This window comes from Dermochelys coriacea, chromosome 7, assembly GCF_009764565.3.
Source record: "Dermochelys coriacea isolate rDerCor1 chromosome 7, rDerCor1.pri.v4, whole genome shotgun sequence".
Lineage (NCBI taxonomy): Eukaryota > Metazoa > Chordata > Testudines > Dermochelyidae > Dermochelys > Dermochelys coriacea.
This window is the reverse complement of record NC_050074.1, coordinates 123,709,170-123,730,720: the sequence shown is the minus strand read 5'-3', so window position 1 is coordinate 123,730,720 and position 21,551 is coordinate 123,709,170. Positions and strand designations below refer to the sequence as shown.

Genomic DNA, 21,551 nt, shown 5'->3' with positions numbered 1-21,551 from the left:
TGCGCAGGTTCCTGGAGAAGGTCAAAATTAGGGAGGCCCAAAGCCACCTTGGCACTCGCTGGCCTGCCCCAGGTTCTCCAGAGCCACAGAGTTTAAGGCCAGAAAGATTCACCAGAACATCTAATCTGCCCTCCTGCATATCACAGGCACCAAGCAAACGACGAGAATTAAGACATAAGAATGGCCAGAGTGGGTCAGACCAATGGGCCATCTAACCCAGTATCCTGTCTTCCAACAGCAGCTGGTACCAGATGCTTCAGAGGGAAAGGACAGGGCAATTTTCAAGTGTCCCATCCCCTGTTGTCCAGTCCCAGCTTCTAGCCATCAGAGATTTAGGGACACCCAGAGCATGGGATTACATCACTGCCCATCCTGGCTAATAGCCATTGATGGACCTATCCTCCATGAACTTATCTAGTTCTTTTTTGAATCCCATTATAGTTTTGGCCTTCACAGCATCCCCTGGCAATGAGTCCCACAGGCTGACTCTACGTTGTGTGAAGAAATACTTCCTTCTGTTTGTTTTAAACCTGCTGCCTATTCATTTCATTTGGTGAACCCTGGTTCTTGTGTTATGGGAAGGGGTAAATAACACGTCCTTATTCACTTTCTCCACAGCATTCACGATTAGACCAAAGTATAATAGCTCTCAGGAGACTAAGCCCTGTTATTTAAACTACTCAACTAAAAAAAAAAAATTCTACACAGTTTATTTACATTCCAGCATTCCCCTGGCAAGCTGGGAACCCAGAGAGTCTTGTTCTAACACGTGAGAACTGGAGAGCAAAACTAACCCGTCTCCAGAACCATCACGCTAACCACATGGGGCCCAGATGTCAACAGCCAGCACAAGATAAAACGAGGGCATTATAACTGTCATTCCAACATGCAGGGGTGTTAACAAAGTCCCGTACACAAATGGCATGAACCTATTTGATTTTTTATCTTGACAGGGCTCTTTTTAGGGGGAGTTTTGCAGCATTCCTGGAGAAACGGGGCAATGCTTTGCTGTGAAATGGGCTTCTCCAAAGCCACATCAAGTTCGCTGCCAACTGAGAGCAGGATCATCAAGTGGGAAAGTTCCACTTCAAAAGTCAATGCTGAACTGGACTATACCATGATGTGGCTGTATATGTGGTGACTATCTTCCTGACCCGCAAGTCTAGGTTGTGCCCTGAAGCATGACAATAGGTACCCCTTTAACTTTTACTCTAGCGGGTGTAATTGCATTGCTACGTAAATATAGCAATTTTCTACTTATTATGGCCGCTCCAGATAAAATAGTGCAGGGAAATAGGTTAGCGTCTAACAGACTTTTGAAAATCTCCTGGCCAGGGCCCATGCAGAGGGATTACATTTCCATGTGCTGCCGTTACCCGGACCTTCACACCATAACCAATAACTCAGTGGCTGAAAACACATTCAGCAGCAGCATGTGTTTTGGCTATTTATTTTTTTTAAGCTGATATTTTTAAGCTGGCTGCATAGGACTCCTGGCTAAAGCAGAGCTTATGTCTCTCGCCAGCCTGTTTTTTCCTGGGGCAACCTCCTTGCTTAGTTTCTGATCCTAATTATATTTTCTGCTTTTAATTTAAAAGCTTCCTTTAAGAAAATGGAGTGACTTACAATACTCAGGAGCTGAAATTCTATCTGTCTTCTGATCCTACACTTACACAGTGCGGCCTCTTGATGTCTTCACAGAGGGCTCTTAAACCTGTGTCAGACTTTTGGGAGTTAAGAAGGAAAAGGAGTGTTCCCAAGAACCCAGTTGTGGCATGCATGCGGTATCCACCAGCTGTTACTGAGTACTTTAACTGCAGTGTAAACATATCCTTACAGTAGAGACCCATGGCTGGCCCAAGGCTCGAGGGGCTCCAGCTGCAGGGCTGTTTAATTGTGGTGTAGATGTTGAGGCTGGGGCTGCAGCCTGAGGTCTGGGACCCTCCCACCTCGCAAGGTCCTAGAGCCCGGGCTCCAGCCCGAGCCTGGAAGTCTACACTGCAATTAAACAGCCCTGCAGCCCAAGCCTTGCAAGCCCACATCAGCTGGCACGGGCCTGCTGCGGGTTTTTAATTGCAGTGTAGACAGACCCAAGGAAGATACCACATAGCACTGTGAGAGGCTCTTACAAAAGCTGCAGTGATTCTAGCCTGCCCCGTCCGTTTGTCAAAGAACAGAAAGGTCCCACTCAAAGGCAAGGGAGCCAGTGTTGAGCAAAGAAACAAATCCATAGTCAGTGCAGACCTGTTGGCTCCTGTGAACCCCCATTTTTCACTGCTGTCCCTTCAGTGCTCACTGGAGGTGTTTTCCCACATGCGAGGTATTTCCTTATCACAGCGTGAAAGAGCCCCTGGGGTAGCAGGCAGGAAGTGTGCCTTTACCTTCTCCTGGGGGCCTGATTCTGATCTCACTTACGCAAGCGTCTGTTCACTTCGGTGGAGCTGTTCTTGATTCTTACATTGATGTAACCCTCGCTTAATTGTTCTGCTGGAAAACGAAGCATCTGTTACTTTTAAAACTTGTTCCCCGATCCCTATCATCCAAGCAGTTAATATTGATATTAATGAGTGATAGCAGCTCAGATTTCCCATACAGTGCGATACAGGACTGTATCCCCAGCCTCCAAGCATGAGACATGTCCGACTGTGTTCTTCTGCCACCATTGTTCATACCACCTTCTCCTTTCTGGCCTGGATATACTTTTGGGGGGATCACAGGAATAGAAAAGACACAAGGCTAGAGTTGGCCATTGATCTGTTCCAGCCATGACAGTGTCTCTGTTCCTAGGGGGGAAAACAGTAAAATCAGTCCCCATGGGCCATGCAAAACATGAAGCTGAGTGGTGCGAATTCAGTTACAAGGGTGAATCAGGAAGATTAGCTGCAGTTTGAGGACACAGTTCATATTCATCTCAGTTCACTTCATTTAAAAATTAACAGTCATAGGTCTGCACTTTGGCCATTGCTGTTTCCGATTTTCATGAACGGGATTTTACCCCATGAGACCACAGTTTCGTAACACTGAGCTCATCTAAATACTTCTCATAAAGTGATGAGCTTTGCACACAAAGGGAATGGAGAAGGTGGCTCAGACATAGCACACCCCTAAGCCCACATGGGCTGCATGCTATTCCGCCAGTCAAGACACTCCTGCGCCACTCCAGGTCAGAATAAGTTGTGTTGGGCTTTACATTTTTAGTGTCCGTTCAAATCCGTGGGCATCAAACAGGAAAGTCAGTGCCCAGTGCCCAGCCTTTTACATTTAAAGAGCAGTATTCTATTCAAGAAGCCACAGTCCCACCTGCCAACTGTCCAAAGCCTTATTACACTTAAAAGAATCTATTTTAATGGGCAAGAAAGCCTCATTTGAGTTCCTTCTGGCCTAACGATCACCAGACTGCATGTGGAAAAAGCCTATGAGCCCGTCGAGTGGGCCTGCAGGCAAAAAGCTGTTCTTGCACTGGTGTAGGAACATCTTAAATGAAACTACTACCTACTTCTCTGAAAGCTAGACTCCAGTTTGGAGTAGAAACAACCCCTGTTTCCACTACACTGTAGTTATCACTTAGGCTGCCCCACCTCCCACTCCTAGTTTTTACCCTTGTGCTTGCTGTTGGCTATTAAATTGTGTGGCTTGAAAGAGTTCCAAGGCATTTACACAGATCAAAAGCTTTCCCAAACAAGTTTTCGTGCCAGCAATATACTCAGTGCTCCCAAGAGTTTTCGACTGAGCATGTCAAACAAAGTACTTGTGTCAAAAGCTGAAATCTCTTCCTGTCACAGAGGACAACAGAAATCCCCCACGCCACCGTTTGGGGGGTATACATTTATTTCCTTAAATCCAGTAGGCTAAAATTCACTGTGAACATTCCCACATCCTGCTCTCTCATTCATAAACTCTCAGATACATATTCTGCCTTCTACTGAAAATATTCTGCCTTAATCTGCAAGCCCTCGTTAAGAAAAGCACAATCAAATCATAGTCAACAGATTTCTCTCCCCATATTGTAGGCCACCATGACAGCAGGTAAAGGTATCAAGCCAGAGACAAAATACATTGCAAATGTCGCAGCTTTTTAAAGAGTCCAAACTGAAATCAAACCCTATTCCTTTGTTCTTAGATGTCAGAAATCAAACTAAACATTGCTCCGTGATTATAAAACAAAAGGGCAGGGGGCCTTCCATTTTTTTCATGTATTTTGTTACTCCTCGCCCAGCAAAGCTGCATTCAGTTTTGGGACTGGTTCCCATCACACCACAACTTTAGCTGGAACAACCAACTGGATGGGAATGTTTTTAACCGACCTTAGCTTTCTATGTTACTCTAGGATTGTAAGCGCTTTAGGACAGGGAAGGCCATTTGCCATGTTTGTACCTTGGCTTGAACAGAGACCAATTTGATTGAGGATTCGAGGCATTATCACAAGAGTATTGCCTCAGGACAGGCAAGGATAGCCCAGAAACTGCTAGACCCAGCTTTCTTATTCAGAACACTAAGAGCTATGGAATGGAAGAAGCTTTTAAGAGACCCCAGATTTGTCACCTGTTCCATTAGAAGCCCATCTGGGCTCCTTCCATCTCTTCATTCCCCCTGCCCCCACAGGTTCTCTGTTGCCATCCTCCCATCCCCATCTATTTTAGAGACTCTCTGCCTCATGCCAGGGGATCTGTGAGCCCCCTTCCCACCACCATTCTTCTTCTCATACATGCCAAGGCCAGAAGAGACGAGTGTGATTATCTAGTCTGATTCCCTATATGGCAAAGGCCAGAGAACTGCCCCAAAATAATCCCTAGAGCAGATCTTTTAGAAAAACAAGCAGAGAAATGCGATCAAGCTGAGTGCAAAGCCTCGCAAGGCCAGCCAACTACACAGCTTCATTCATAAGTATATATACAAGTTCGTACAATCAGAGCGAATGCTTCCCATTGGAAAACAGCCTCCCACACCACTGTTATTAGCATATGCGACATTGACTCAAACACAATCCGCCCACAATGGGAACTCTTTGTATTGTTCTCTCCCACAGTCACTGCAAAGAGACATACCTGAAGACAGATGCCCTATAAGGAGCTGTGAATTACATTCCAAAGGCTACCCAGCTTATTTTTCCATTAACACTAAATTGCCCCAAGACTTGCCCCAAGCAGCTTTTCCATCCCCCAGAACTCCACCACTGTGGACTAAAATGCTAGCGGTCATAAATCACTTTAAAATGGCAGATCTGTAACGCAGTGATCAGCAGGCGGTAGAACATTCCTCTACATTAGCAAGCCAGTCTAATGTTCGAGTCAGTGAGTCACTGCCTTCCCTTGGAGTTGCTGTTTAGGTTAGATTCACATTTGAGGACCTACATCTTATCGCTGGGACCAGAATTAATATTCTAGTAGCACCCAAATGCCTCAGACATTGGGCTAGGCACTGTGTAGATACAGAGTGGGGGACGGTCCTTGCTTGCAGTCCAGACAGCCAGAGGGAATACGATCCCATTTACAGATGGGAAATGGAGGTGTAGGATTAGGTGACATGTGGAAGTGAATCCCAATCTCCTAAATCCCACTCTAGTGCCTTAATCACCAGGCTACCCTTGGACCTGCGGTGATTCCTAGTAGATCTAGCGCTCCTCATTGGCCTTTCCCACACCCCTAGTTACTTGGAACCATGGGTAATTCTGTGTGTAGTATTGCTTAACTAGAGACGACCCTACTGCCAGAAACTGAGACACGGAGGGTCAGGCCGAGCGATTGGAGCAGCGGCAGTCTGGCCCAGTGGTCAGTGTGGTAGCAGCCAGGCCAGGAACCAGAGGTCGGAGCTAGAGCCAGGAGTCAAGAGTGGGGTCAGAACAAGGCACATGTAGGGCTGGAGCAGGCAAAGGCATGTAGAGTCTGTCACCACTATCAGGCAGGGGACATGTCCAAGCCAGGAAGTGACACTTGGCAGACGGAGCTGCTATGGCTCCTGCAAGGCTTATATACCTGCCCTGAGAGTCACCAGACCCGCTCCTGGCTTGCAGGTTGGCTTCGGAGCCTAGCACAGAAATGACTCATCACCACATGTGGCTCTAGTTCAGGGATGACCAATCACCTCGCATCTACCTGTGATGTCACTGGGACCCATCTTGCATAGCTCACTTCATTTTTCCAGTAAAAGCGGTTTTTTACTTGGAGGGCAGCACTGGACTATGGAACTGCAACACCCAAACCAGCCCACGTTCAGAGGCCAAGAGCCCTGATATCAAGTCAGCCAATGTGCACCCGAGAATTAGCTTAAGGGCTTCTCAAACCCAGCTTGGAAGCTTATTTGAAACCAGAGCCAGCTCCCCTTTTTTAGCATTAATTAAAAAAAAAATATGATAGTTCAGAGGGAAAGGTCAGGTCCCATCTTCTATTCTCTGTGTTACATAGCAGCTCAATCCTTTCTTCAGGGACTTTCTATGAGCAGCATCTTCTAAATGAAGTAAATCAAGCTAAATGCTTTTTTTAAGTATACAAGACGTGGAAGGACAGCGAGGTGCCTCTCCGTGCCTTCAGCTCCTCCTCAACAAACCCAACGAATGCTAGACACAGCAGCTTGTAGTGAGAGCGGCAAGTTAATGAGTTGTCCCAGCATTTCAGGGAATGATACTTGCATTGTAGAACTGTACAAAGATTTGCAGAGTAGGGCTCTGATGTTCCCTCATGTCCCTGATCTCTGACTCTGAAAGATCAGCGCCAGGGTGAAGTCTCAGAAGATCCGCTTTGCCAAGCTCTCTGCACTAATCAAATGCAATTATACTCCCTTGAAACACGGCCATGCCTTCTGCCTTATCTCGCGCGGCTCTCCCTGTGTCAACAGATAAATGCTCTTTATCCTTCAGTACATGGGAGCAAATAAATTGGAATTATGCGCACACCTCTTCTGTAGTAAGAGTTGTGAAAGAGCTAACAAAATACAAATCGGAATAGCAGGAGACTATAAGATAGTACATTCACAACACACAAGTGCTCAAAAACGCCTGCTCACTAATATGGCTAAAAGTAAATGTACGCCAACCAAGTACCGTTTTCTTTCACTGCATCGCTCTCATAAATCTGGTCACACTTTATACTAAGGGTATCATATGCACAGCTGGTAGTGCCACCTATAGTTAAAGCTGTCCAACACTTTGCACAATAAGACCCAGTTTTCCATTGCTTACAACTTTGCTAAACTTAAATCCTTCAGGCTGCTATGTCCCGGGCCCCTGCGACGGCAGGGGTCTTGATGATCCCAGAAGTTGCTTCCAGGCTGTGTCCTACAGCTGCACCTCAAGACGAATTATTTTGTTGCAGCTAAATAAAAAAATAAAGTTGCAGCTAAATAAAAAATTCTATGCTAAAAAAAAATTCTTCCCCGTGTTTTGTTGAGAAGCTCTGGTGCTTCTGCTTTGGAGCAGGACCTTGAAACTTGGCAGGGGAGGGTGGTGTCATCCTGGTGCCAGGGACATGTCTTTTGCCATTCCTGTGAAAATTCACCCAAATCTGGCCAAATTATGAGGCTGGGGTGGGGTGGGGGAGGAGCCACAGGTGCACTCTCAATTCATACACACTAGGACAGGCTTGTTAAAGTTTGGCAGCTAAATTCTCCCAAGAGGCCATCTGCACTGAGCATGCTCTAGCCCCTCACAGCTTCGACATGCAACTGGACTGCACATACACCATCCCACAGAGCAACTGAGCATGCTCCATCCCAGGGCCGCAGGGGCTGAGCAGGACTTTCCCTGCAATTGCTCCTCTCACTGTCGGTGGCCACTGTGGCATTGGGCACCAGAACTGAGATCAGGGAGACTGTCTACTCTCCTGCTTCCCCTTCTGGCATCCAGGCAACAAGGAGGAAACAGAGGAAGCACCTGATTCAAATGCAGAGGACGAAGAAGTGGGAGGAAGGGTTTGCAGGAGCTAGAAGACAAGGAACAGGAGTCACGATGGGTGGGAGTGGGGAGGAGGAGAGAGAGAGCTGGGGGACAGACACAGGGTTTGGGGTGAAAGCGTAACCAGTAGAGCACATTCCCCCTCCAAAACCTAGAACTGTACCCAGAGTCCTGAATCTCTCCATTCCTCTGCTTTCAGCAAACATCTGTGAAACCCACTGGCAAAGTGTGTGCCTCTAGTAGCAACTCCTCATAGAGGATGACAGCCTATTACTGCTATTATTATTCCATTAGCTCAAGTGGCAGACATCTGTGCTGTGGATCAAAAGGTCCACAGCCTGCTCTTGACCAAGTTGGGGTCAATATGGTTCCAGATGAATCTGTGGCTTTTAAAAATAAAACTTAGGAAATCACAAAGAAACCTGAATTAACAGATTTACGCTGTCTTAACGTTCCAGCTTTCCAAAGTTAAGAAACGCCAGTACAAAGGTTGATTCGGCCCCCTTGGGCACATGTGTTACGACACAGTCTTTAATTACACAATCACAGATTATTACCCCCCCCAACAGGACCCTGCCTCATTCAGTAACTGAAGAGTTATTCACTATTTTTTCTCCCCCTCCCTTGTTCAGTGTGTGGCCCAAGGCCTGTTTTAAGCACAGCTCTTCTAAAGCCTGTGATGAGCACAAAGTTATTAACTTCCTGCTGGGGCATTTCTATAATGCTCTCTCACCATGGCATCCGAGTGCTTTACAAACAGGCATTCATTTTCCTCGCATACCCGACAGTAGGTGGGATTCTTACCCTCTGTTAAAGATGGGGAACTGAAGCACAGAGATTAAGGCCCAGCATCCACTAATTTTGGGTGCCCCATCTGGGACAACAAGGCCATGGTTTTCCAGAGTCCTTAGCATCATCATAGCACATGTATTCAAAGGACAGCTCCCTCTACCTCTGCTGCGGCTGTGAGTACTCAGCACTTCTGCAAATCCAGCCCCAGGTGTTTCGTGCTGAGCACCCAGAAAATGAGGAACACACAGTTAGTGGTCAGCTGGGAAAAGCTGGGTTTGTGTGACTTGCCCGGCGCCACATAAGAACTCAGTGGCAGGGGCAGGAAAAGAATCCAATTCGCCAGGGCAACATTCCGCTGACTTCCCCAAGAGACCATCTTCATTCATTACACACCTTCCAACTTCTGCAACAAACTGTCAGGATCCTACCATGGGTGGTCAGGACCAAGGGTCAGAGCAGGGGCAAACCTGGGTCTGCAAGTAGCAGAGGAGTTTGAAGTCAGGTTACCGGCCAGGGTAGATACCAAAGGTCAGACTCTGAGTTAGGTTTCAGGGTCCAGGTCAGGAGGCAAAGTCCATATCAAGCCAAGGTCAAAGCCAGGAGTTCGGGAGCGGGACTAATCATGGCACCAACAGGAGATCCACACCAGTGGCGGGACACTTCATGGAATGCCCCATGGGTTTACATAGGGCATGGAGCCAAACAGGAGCCACGAAGCTGCTGTCTGTCAAACCCTTGAGGCGGAACATCCCATGGTCAGTGTCCACAGCAGGTCATGGAAAGTAGCGTGTAAGCAGGTTACAGCTGGTGCTGGGTGGCAACATGAAGCTAGCACCTCTTCAGGCCTAGGTTCTAGACCCATGGGGCCTTATGCAAGTGAAGCACAGGCCCTGCATAGGTAGCCTCCTTCACTACCCAAACCTGATTCATCCCTAGAGCAGATCTGCACAACAGGGACAGAGGGAATAATATTCAGCCGTCTTTAATGCCATAATTCATATGCCCACGAGGAGGCTGAATTAGGGTTGCATGGGGCCATCTTAGACCTGCCACCTCCTGACTTCGCAGCCTGAACGTTCTTCTGAATAGTTTATACAAAGTTAACCCATTTATAGGCCTTCTATTAATCACCTGCTCAAGGTGGCTTATAAACCTCTGAAAGAAAAACCAACGTCTGCTCATATTGTCATTTTTCCACCAAATGCATCCGATGAAGTGAGCTGTAGCTCACGAAAGCTTATGCTCTAATAAATTTGTTAGTCTCTAAGGTGCCACAAGTACTCATTGTCATCTGTAGTATCTTAGCACCTAGAAGCCCCAGTCATGGACCATATAATTAACCCTGTATAACTGCAGCCTTCCTATACAGCAGTGGCTCTTAAACTTTTGTACTGGTGACCCCTTTCACATAGCAAGCCTCTGAGTGCGACCCCCCTTATAAATGAAGAAAACTTTTTTATATATTTAACACCATTATAAATGCTGGAGGCAAAGTGGGGTTTGGGATGGAGGTTGACAGCTCGCGACCTCCCATGTAATAACCTCGTGACCCCCTGAGGGGTCCCAACCCCCAGTTTGAGAACCCCTGCTATACAGTGTGTGGCCCACAATTCATTCATCTCAAGGTGAACATGTAGCAGGTACACAAAGGCTGGTATTTGGGAGAGAGCAGCAGGAAGAAAAGAGGGGGAATGTGGTAGCTTGAGGATCCAATGGCACATCCCAGCCTAAGAGAAGAGATGGGGGAACTATATTAAGGAAGAGGGGTGGAGGAGGGAGAAGGAGGCCTGCTGCTTACTATGGAGTATGGCGCATCCTAGGGCAGTGAGCGTACCGTGATCTTCCTCAGCTTCTGGCGGATGGGCACAGACGAAGCCTGCACTGTCAGGTGAGCTCACTGGGAATTCATCAATGAAACATTTTTTCACTGGAAAGTGCTGATTTGTCAAAAAGAAAGGGTTTTTTTATGAGAAAGGGCCTGGTCTGGTGACTTCCCTGTTTTGGGAGCCGGGGAGGGGAGGTTCAAAATTGCCAGCGCATCCTGTTTGGGCATTTTTCCAAAAGAAATGTTCTTTTCGGTTCAATAGGACTTTTCGTTTGGAAATTTCAGATAATGTAGGGAAAAAAACCCAAAAAAAGAAGTTAAAAAAAGGTTGAAATCAAAACGTTTTCATTGACCCAAAGCAAAATATTGGGAGGGGGGGCGTGTTGCAGTTTGTGAAAAGGTGACTAATTCAGGCCAAGAAAAGTGTTCAAAATACTGAAAAATTTGCCAGGACGAGAAAATGGCTTTCTGCCCTGTTCGAACGCCAGGACCTCGATGGCGCCTAGGGAGTAAGTCGAGTGAATGAGCCCAGGACACCTCCCTTGTGCAGAGCCAGTGGGAGTTTTGCTGTGCTGGTTTCCTCTGGAAGCAATCAGAGCCTCGCGAACGCACACCCTCCCACAACTGACCACTGCTGGTCTGTGGGTGACTGGGAGGAGCGGGCAGCTCACGTATTAAAGCACCTATGACAGGTTTCAGAGTAGCAGCCGTGTTAGTCTGTATTCGCAAAAAGAAAAGGAAATGCATCCGATGAAGTGAGCTGTAGCTCACGAAAGCTTATGCTCTAATAAATTTGTTAGTCTCTAAGGTGCCACAAGTACTCCTTTTCTTAAAGCACCTATGGGAGCCATCTGGGGTTGAGGGAAAAACACTTCCCCCCCATTCTTAACTGGACAATGGCTTGGAATGTGCCATGCAAAAAAACCTCAGGAAGGGATAGTCAAATAGGAGAAGATAAAGAGACATGAAGAATGTCTTCCAATGAATCAGAGCCCCACTTCCCTGCACAAAACCTGGAAGAAGTGACCCGAGGGAGACAGGAACACATCAGCCCTGCAGTTAATCAGGGAGATGGTACAGCAGGAACAGGCCAGAGCAGTCTACTGCATCAAACGGAGCAAAATCAGCACCCAAGCGGAGACCTGGCTGCTGCTAGGAGCTTGAAAGCTTTAAAACCAGGAGTTGCCCATGTAACACCCTCTTTGATTGCTAAGAGTGGGGAAGAAATTCAAAATCTAATCCGTGTTGTGCATTTGCACAGTGTCCCTTTAACCTGTCCCCTCAGAACAGGCAGGGCTGGAGTGCAAACGGCATCTCATGTTCTGGTTCTGCACGTCAGGAAAGAAGAAGGGGGAGGGAGGCGAACTTACTGGGAAGCAGAAAAACAAAGTGATAGATGACAGCACAGGCACTCTGTACTTCGAAACAGAGCTCTCAGCATTCTCCCTTCAACAAGAACTGAGGGACGGATCACTACGTACTGGGTCCAAAAAAGGAGAAGTAAATCCGTATGATTTCTAGCTGAAAGATCACACTCAGAAATGGTAACAACAAAGGGATGCTGTTGACCAATAAAACTCTTCCTTGCCTTTGTTACTCAGCACTGTCAACTCTTGTGGTTTGATTATCAATCTCACCATACGTTTTTTGAATCCCCAGCTGCTAGAGTCACATTATTCCATGAGAATCGCTGCTTTCATTTTAAAAACATATTTTTTTTCTAGCCCTCACGGTTGCAGAGGAAAGCAAGAATGTGTGAAACTTTAATGGTTCAAAACCCAGAAGCAAATAAAGCCCAGATTTGCTCTTTTAAAATCTCATCATTTTCAAGACAATCTCCTGATTTTGGGGCCCTGACTCATGCTTTTCAAACACATGCACTTGGTAAAACTGATTACCGATAAAACTGTGTTTCGTGTAACGTTCTCTCCACTCTTCATCTTGCTTGCTTTTTGCAGCTCACACAGTTTGGACAAGTTTCAGAGTAGCAGCCCTGTTAGTCTGTACCCGCAAAAAGAACAGGAGGACTTGTGGCACCTTAGAGATTAACAAATTTATTTGAGCATAAGCTTTCGTGAGCTACAGCTCACTTCATCGGATGCATTCAGTGGAAAATACCGTGGGGAGATTTATATACACAGAGAACATGAAACAATGGGTGTTACCATACACACTGTAAGGAGAGTGATCAGGTAAGGTGAGCTCTTACCAGCAGGAGAGCGGGGCGGGGGGGGGGGACCTTTTGTAGTGATAATCAAGGTGGACCATTTCCAGCAGTTGACAAAAATGTCTGAGGAACAGCGGGGGGGGGGGGGGGGAGGGCAGGATAAACATGGGGAAATAGTTTTACTTTGTGTAATGACCCATCCGCTCCCAGTCTTTATTCAAGCCTAAGTTAATTGTATCCAGTTTTCAAATTAATTCCAATTCAGCAGTCTCTCATTGGAGTCTGTTTTTGAAGTTGTTTTTGTTGAAGAATTGCCACTTTTAGGTCTGTAATCGAGTGACCAAAGAGACTGAAGTGCTCTCCGATTGGTTTTTGAATGTTATAATTCTTGACGTCTGATTTGTGTCCATTTATTCTTTTACATAGAGACTGTCCGGTTTGACCAATGTACATGGCAGAGGGGCATTGCTGGCATATATCACACTGGTAGATGCGCAGGTGAATGAGCCTCTGATAGTGTGGCTGATGTGATTAGGCCCTATGATGGTGTCCCCTGAATAGATACGTGGACACAGTTGGCAACGGGCTTTGTTGCAAGGATAGGTTCCTGGGTTAGTGGTTCTGTTGTGTGGTGTGTGGTTGCTGGTGAGTATTTGCTTCAGGTTGGGCTGTTCCTCAGACATTCTTGTCAACTGCTGGAAATGGCCCACTTTGATTATCACTACAAAAGGTCCCGTCCCCCACCCCGCCCCGCTCTCCTGCTGGTAAGAGCTCACCTAACCTGATCACTCTAGTTACAGCGTGTATGCTAACACCCATTGTTTCATGTTCTCTGTGTATATAAATCTCCCCACTGTATTTTCCACTGAATGCATCCAATGAAATGAGCTGTAGCTCACGAAAGCTTATGCTCAAATAAATTTGTTAGTCTTTAAGGTGCCACAAGTCCTCCTTTTCTTTTTTTCTCAGTTTGGACAGTAGAACTAGATCAAATTCCATTCCACTTTTAGACAGTTTTAATAGCAAGCTCTTGGAGTGTAGAAATCCACCCTGGAAACATGCTCCATTGGCTGTGTAATGGCAATGCCTTAGTGTCTCAAGGCTTCTCCAGAGTGGGATGCTAACTAGCGGTAAACTTCAGACAAGCATTCTTCATCCATGTAGAGACACTTGGTCTGCTGGGACTTTCTCCCCAGAGCACTGGTCTCTGGCTTATGGCTAGTAACTACATTAGCCACCGGCCATCAGTCTGTAGTGGAGACAGCTTGGTTCTCAAGTGAATTTCCGGAGTTTTAGGTATGTGTTGCAGAAGTTAAAAGGGGAGGGTTACTCAGCATTAGGTTATCATAATTGATTACATCTGTGCCTTGCACACTGGTCACAGTTTCACAGCATTTAAGGTTAGAAGGGATCACATTAGATCAGCTCCCTCCAGAATTCTTGGTAGTTCACACCAGCTGATTTTCAGCCCTCTCAGACTGTTATTCCATTTCCCCCCCCCCCCACACACACACACACACACACTCCTTTCCAAATGGTCAGCCACCTCCTAACGGGCAGCCAGGTTCACTGTGACACAGACCCAAAGATCAGCATCTCCGCTCCTCCCTAGAACACTGGTACTTTTCAGCACTGATTAGGTGATTAGTCAAACAGATGCTATTTGGCGAAAGGGGGCTGAAGTATCTGCTAGGTTTAGAGCCAAAAGATGATCTAGCTCATTACCTCCCTAATCTGGAGAGGGAATAAATTAGTGAATTGCTAGGATCAGGAAGAAACATCTCATGGCAACACATCAGGCTCAGAAAGCGAAATGTACAGAGTCATACTCAGAGGCCAGTCTCCGGAGCTTCTCGTTATCTGCCTTCAGCAGCTCCAAGAGTATTCCTAGGCCCATGGCTGAGAATTGTCCAGGGACGTTAATGGGAGCTGGGGACAGCATTATGTGCACTCCAGGCTATGAACTGGCTTTTAGTGTATTCCTGTTTCCGCCCCACACTTTAGGATTTGACATGCTCAGACCCTCTGGCTGGAGCTCCTCTCCAACTGCTATGGAGCGGAAGAAGAGCCGCATGGGTCCGCTGATTCTGTTTGTTCAGATGTCTTCAGTTTCCAGCAGCTCTCGCTCCATCACTCCAATAACTAGCAACCAACCTACAACACCGCCCCCAGACAACAGGCCCACAGACTCCTTCCTGCCAGCAAACGTACCCCCCCTCCAGAGCCAGCCCCCCCTCAGAGCACTACAGAGCATCAGCCAATGGGACATGTTAGAAAGAGGAACATGTCCAGCCCAGGGCTTGTACGCAGATGCACAACAAGTGACAGCAAGCCTGGGGTTGGTGCTCCCAGAACACCGGTACGGGACCCAAACCCCCCTCCCCCACCCCGAACTTCTGCCCCCTCACTCCTCTGGTGTTAGGGATTTGATTTTGACTCCTTCAGGGCAAAAACTCAAGGGGGCACTGAGCTTGACAGAAGGGGGCACAAGGAGAGGCAGGAGGGCCGGGTGCTGTGGAAGAAGCCAGTATTGATACATCAGGCCTCTGTCCAGGAGTCTCTCCACCAGCCTGCCTGGGGTAACTGGCCCCCACTTCTCCCTGGGAGGCCGCAGCAGGTAGCTAGCTCAGAACAGAGGCGGTGAGCACGTGGGCTTTCTTGCCCCACAACCGGAAAGCAGTGCCATCCTGAAGGACTAAGGGAGGTGGGTGGGGAGTGGTCCGTCTTTCAGAACTTGTGGGGAGAGACAGGCAGGCTCTCATTTATTCAGCAGAGGAAGCCAGAAGCCAAGTTTACCTGGCTCCTGTCCCTCAACTCTGGGGTAAAAAACCCCTATCCCTTACCAGGACAATTTGTGTCAGTTAGCTGCACAACAGAGAGTTTGCTGGAAGCCGTTTAGCTTTGCAAGATGCTCCCATGAAAGGGCATGTGCAAGCAATTTCCACGAATCTTCCCTTTTATTTACTAATCGGAAACCCAAACAAAGCAGCCCTGTGCTAGTTCTGTGGTCTGAGGACCACCAGCGATCTGTGGTGCCTTCCTAGCTTGGGTCGCACAGTGACACGCCAGATGGCCGGGGTGGGGGAAGGACCTTTTACAAGAAAGGACAAAAGGAGAAGAGTGCTAGGGCATATGAGAACCTGAAAGTGGAACTGGCGATGCGGAGGGCTTGATTCGGATCCCACACCTGAGGAAATCATCCAGCTTCAAGAGCTTATTTGAGAGGCGATTCAGAGCTCAGTTTTCATAATCCAAGGTTCTGGGTAACCCAGAGAAATGCAATTTTTATCGTGAGAGCTTTCCTTCACAGGAGGGGTGTTATGCCAATGCAGCTCCCCAGTTTTCCCCTCAAATGCTATGGCTGGTTATTTTCCTTATGTTGCAATGTACACACAGGGGATGTCTTCGTTGCACAGGGTTAGGCACAGGTGCCAACCAGCCAAGTTGAGTCTGCAAGAAGCCATGTGGCAAAGCCAGCACGTGACCATGTCCTCACTTGCGCTGCGCTCCCCTGTGTGTATCGCTAGGGCTTCTGGGGGCACATCCCAGGGTGCTCTGAGCTGCGGTGAGCTGAGCCGCTCTGATTCCTTCCCACCAAATTGTGGGAGAACTTGTCTGACCTCCTGGGCACATGGCAGGAATTGTGGGCAGGCACTGGAGAACTAGCAGCATGGGAATGGTTTAGCCTGTGTGTTCGCTGCAAAGTGGGCAGATAACCAGCCCCGCTGAAAGTGGAACCCGGGCTCTAACCCCACTCCCCCAGTTAGCCGGGGTTTAAATCACCAATCTCGGGTGCAAGTTTTGCATGTGGACTGGAGAGGGCTGAGGGGCAACAACCAAAAAGCTCGAGTGAGCTTGGCAGTGAAGACAGACCCATAGGCGTAGGTCAATTTCCCCAAGCAACCCTACGTCTCTGCTACCTTGGACTATCTGTCCAAGCAAGAGGGAATCCCAGTAACAAACTCAAACTAGAGTTCAGCACAATAGACCAGTCCAGCTATGACCTTAGTGAGCACAATTCCCACTGAGCTTAGCCAGATTTGCTCCCACTCGCACCAAGTTCCTCTGTGGCTCCATTACCTTAGAGACCAGGAACAGGGCATAAATATACCAACAATCCTCCCCAGACTGAGTCAGACTCCAGGACACCAAGGCAGCCCATCCAAATCCTGCTCAGAGGGGCATGCTCTCCGTTTAAGCCAGCACGAGGGGATTGGAGATAAAATCCAGAAGGAAAGAAAACAACCAAACCCTCAAATGTTAAGTACTTTTGGAAAGACCATGCACAGGGCTGGGAAATGATCATTTCCCCAGCAGCGCCACATCCGATCTGTGCAGGAGCTAACTCCAGGCTGACAGTGCTACGGCAAAGGTTCCCAGCAGCATGCATTTGTCTTTTCTTTCAGACAAAGCTGTACCATTCATCATAACATGCTGGATGCGATCTACAGTTAACCCGTCACACGCTTCGTGGTGTAAGGGCTTTATTTTCAGGTTAGAAGCGGAAGCATAATTTTAGAGTTACACTGAGAAGAAAACGGGGCCCCAAATGTAAAAAGACTCTTGACACGTTATTTACGTTGACAAGTTGCCCTGCTGTTGTTAGCAATACCTCAGGCTTCAAGAGTTTCCCCACTATTTATAGATCCAATCTGCTTGTCCCTAGCCGTGCTCTTTGTGACACTTTGCATTTCATTGGACTCGAACAATGAAAGACCATTTAAGTCAGTTTCATGTGCGCTTAGTGCCAGTTTTACTTCTAGTTTCTTTGTGCCACAAGATTTGGATTTCAAAAACCCTTACTGGCAACCTGCTTACGTGGCCCCACCATCACTACAGTACCAGAGCACCTCAGAAACAGGAGTGGATTGAGCCTCACAAAAGCACTGTGAGGTAGGATGTACTTGCCCCATTTTACAGATGGGAAACTGAGGCTCAGAGAGGCTAAGTGACTTGCTAAAAGTCCCACAGGAAACTTGTGGCAGGGCCGAGAATTGAACCAAACTGTCTCAATCCAGTGCTTTAACCCCAAGACTGAATCATCTCCCCTTTATTTATTTAAAGATACATTTTCTTTCAAAAATCCAATGAAAACATTTAATAGAAGCATTTTTATTGGCTTCAAGTTGAATAAAACCTTGTTTGTTTTTTCCCCGTAGCTTAACTTTAAGTTGATGTCTCCTTTAACTCAGCTTTCAAGATGAATATTAGAAGAAAATTACTTCTACCTTGGACAAAAGCATACTATAGCTGCACAGCACTTTGTCCCATCTGAGGTTATTTGCAGCTTTGTGTAGGACCTCCATTAAAAGCACAGTCCTGCTTGCCCCCAGAAGTCCCACTAGACAGAATATCGAGTATTTTAATTCTGCTGAAGTCCTCTCTCTCTCTCTCTCTCTTTTAAGTCACAAACTAGAGCAAAGCCTAAGTCTAATAGCTGATGTCTGTTCAGGGCATCATCTTATTACAAGGCTGCCGGAACGCTCAGCTGGAAGGTTTTATTTTCAGGTTAGCTGCAGGGTTGGGGCTGGGAGGTCCACGGGGGGGAAAGAGAGGAGAGAGAGTTTATTCAGAAAATTCACATGGAGATGATTTCGCCAGGACCTTGTTAAAGCAGAGCCCTAGCACTGATAAAATATGACGAGGGGTCGCAAAGCAGCAAGAGCAACAAAAATAGAAATTCTAATCACACCGATTTCCAAAGCAAGTAACAGGGCAGAGAGGAGCCAGCGAGCTTCACCCTACCTTCAAGCCAAATACGCACCCACCCCTAATATTTTACACAGGGTTTTCAACACCAGAGGAAGGGCAGCAAAGCAGATTGGAAGCCAAACTCAGCTTTCTCCCTGCACTATTTTATCCAGGGTGGGTGGATACAAACACGCATTCTCTGATAGCTTAAGCAGATACCAAGTCTTTTGGGGGACTCTCACCAGATCTCTGCTATTTGAATTCTACAGCAGCTTTCACTCCATCAGCTCAAACAGCTTTACAAAGCATTAGTGATAAACTGTTCTTCTCTGTACCTTAAGCTACAGCAGCTACACAAGTTGCATCAAACTGTCAATTTCAGCCTCCCAGGTAAACTCCAGAAACCCAGGGGAGAGCTTCTCCCTCTCCACCCCTCACACATCCCATCCCATTCACCTGTGAAATTACCTTAATACCAGCTCCCGTGCTCGGATCCTTACCTGAGCTGCTAATACAGATGCTCCATGCATAGTTATGAAGTAAGGTAATGCACCTAAAAGCAGCTACTCCGCTCCAGAGCACAGACTAGACATCAATTATTCCAAGTGCTCCTGGTTGTTTTTCCTCCATTCAATCTGCCACAATCACTGAATAAATCTTACAGCTACAAGAACACACTACATCCCTAAAGGGAAGGGAACGGAAAGATTCGAACGGACTTTAAAAAACCCTCAGTGGACTATCAACACGTTTTTCAGACCCTAAACTGAAATTCAGGACCACCACAAACACTGGTTTTTTGCCCTCCCCAGAGCAACCATGCCAAGATGAGCAGAGATCCGCTGTGTTGAGCATGGCTCCATAACAAACCAGAGGGAAATGTGGCCACAATAGACTCCCCCCGCCACCCAGCCCTGATTCAGCAAAGCACTTAAGTCCGGCTCAAGTTTAAGTCCTACCGAAGTCACTAAGAGTCGGGCCTTTATTCCGGGCAACCCTTAAGCTCCTGTTTAAGGGAGCGGGAAGGGAGGACATAAAGGAGCCTGTCTGGGAGGGTAGCCACTTTCCAATGGGCACAGAAAAATGGCATTGTTGTTCATAATAATTTCCCTGCCTCTGGGGGAACCTGCGCTCCTCATCCATGTTCGACAGTTTCTTTGTCTTGCAAGACTATTTTTGTCAGCAGCAGAAGAGGCACGTCCTCGTTACCCCACTTTCAAGCCGGCGTTCTGAAAGGCCACACCGAGGCGCGGAGCTCGCTGGGGATGAGGAGGGGGCCAGCGAAGGAAGATTGTCCAGACTGTGTGAAAGATCCCTGCACCGCACACAGCCCCGCACTCAGGGAAGGGGGAGAAGGGAAAGTGCCCAGCTGGCTGAAAAAAACAACTGCACTCCAGCACTACAATCCCAGTGTGCTGCATCCCCCTCCAGCCCCCAGCCCAGGTGTCACTGGCCTGCAATTTGGTATGAATCTGAAATCCCCAAGCCTCACAGCCAGCCCCCTCAAGGGGCCCCAGTCTTCAATCCAGGTGACTCCCCAAGCCAGCCGCCCCCCCCATCCATGAGGGCACTCGTGGGGAGGAGGGGCGAAGAAGGCATCAATATCCCATTGGATTTCTGTGCTATATCACCCACGCAGTGAATGTTACCTGCACCACCGACACCGAAACCAGGCCATCCCCATACATAACCCCTGCCTCCCAGCCCACCCATCCACCACGCTCCCTGACCCATAGCTCCCAACATACACAGACACACAGCCCAAGTCACCCCCCACCCCACTATGCCCCCGGGACCAGACACCGGCATCTCACACTTCACAGTATGTCTCCCACACCCGTGCACCCCCGAAACTGCTCCTCTAAACCCACCCCCACATCACCCCCCCAAGATCCTAGCCTCCAGCACGTTACCCCATTCCCCTAAATCCAGCCCCACTCACAGCCCCCAATATGTCACTCTTCCAGACCCCTGCCCACCAAAGTCCCCCTAGACACCCCTTTATACCTCTCACCCCCAGGATATTACCTCTGCCCTGTACAGCCCTGGATCCTCCCACTATATCCCCCCATCCTGTCTCCCAGCTCCCCATGGATATTACTCCTGCCTCATACCCCCCATTCTCCCCTATATCCCTGCCCCCGGATCCTGCCCCCCAGCCCCCCATGGATGTTACCTCTGACCCATAACCCCACAGATCTGCCCTGAATACCCTCACACTACAATCCTGCCCCCCAGACTCCCACAACTCCCCAGATCCTTCCCCTATTCCCCTGGCCACTGATCCTGCCCCCCAACCCCTGTAGTCCCCCCGATTGTCCCTATACCACACCCCTCAATCCTGCCCCCTCCAAACCTCCATGGCCCCGTAGCCCTCCAGATCCTCCCCCTATACCCCATCCCCTAATCCTACCCCCGCAGGCCTTCACAGCTCCCGAGATCCTTCCCCGGGCACTGAGCCTGCCCCCCCCAGGTCCCATGGCCCAAAGCCCCACAGATCTTCCCTATACCCTGCCCCCCACTCCTGCCTCCCAGATCCTTGCCCATGCCCCCAACCCTGCCCCCAGTCCCGTAGCCCTCCAAATCCTCCCCCTATACCCCACCGCCTATTCCTGACCCACAGCCCCCATAGCTCCCCAGATCCTGGGCCATACCCCACCCCTCGATCCTGCCCCCCAACCCCCATGGCTCCCAAATCCTCCCCCATGCCCCACCCTCCGCAATCCTGCCCCCCAACCCGCCAGAGTCTCCCCCACACCCCGCCCCCGATGCTGCCCCCCTCTCCTCCCCGCCTCTGCCGCACTTGCCTGGGGCTCTGCCCGCGGTCCCGGCTCGGGGCTGGCGGGGGCTCGCTGCGCAGCGGGGCCGGGCGGCGGGGCCGGCGCAGGTTCCCTCTGCCCGAGCCGAGTGAGCGGCAGCCGCTGCCGAGCGCCGCGGAGCCGGGCACCAGCGGGCACCGCGCCGCCACCTAGCGGCCGCTGCCGGGCACGGGCTGCGGGCGGGATCCCCGGGGGCCTCCGGCCGTGGGGGGCCGGATGAGGGGTTCGGGGGGCTGATGGGCTCCTGGCAATGGGGAGTGGAGGCCATATGGGGGGCTGGATGAGGGGTTTGGGGGGGCTGATGGGCTCCTGGCAATGGGGGGTGGAGGCCCCATGGGGGGCTGGATGAGGGGTTCGGGGGGGCTGATGGGC

General features: G+C 48.9%; 1 protein-coding gene across 1 annotated transcript in view; it reads right to left on the bottom strand.

Annotated features, from left to right (window-relative positions):
* The window catches only part of SEMA4G (semaphorin 4G), a 104,488-nt gene extending 84,582 nt beyond the window's left edge, over positions 1–19,906 (bottom strand). Inside the window, 1 exon segment of the mRNA XM_043518914.1 lies at positions 18,861–19,906. The gene's annotated coding sequence lies outside the window, so the exon portion shown is untranslated.
* Between the last annotated feature and the right edge of the window lie 1,645 nt (positions 19,907–21,551).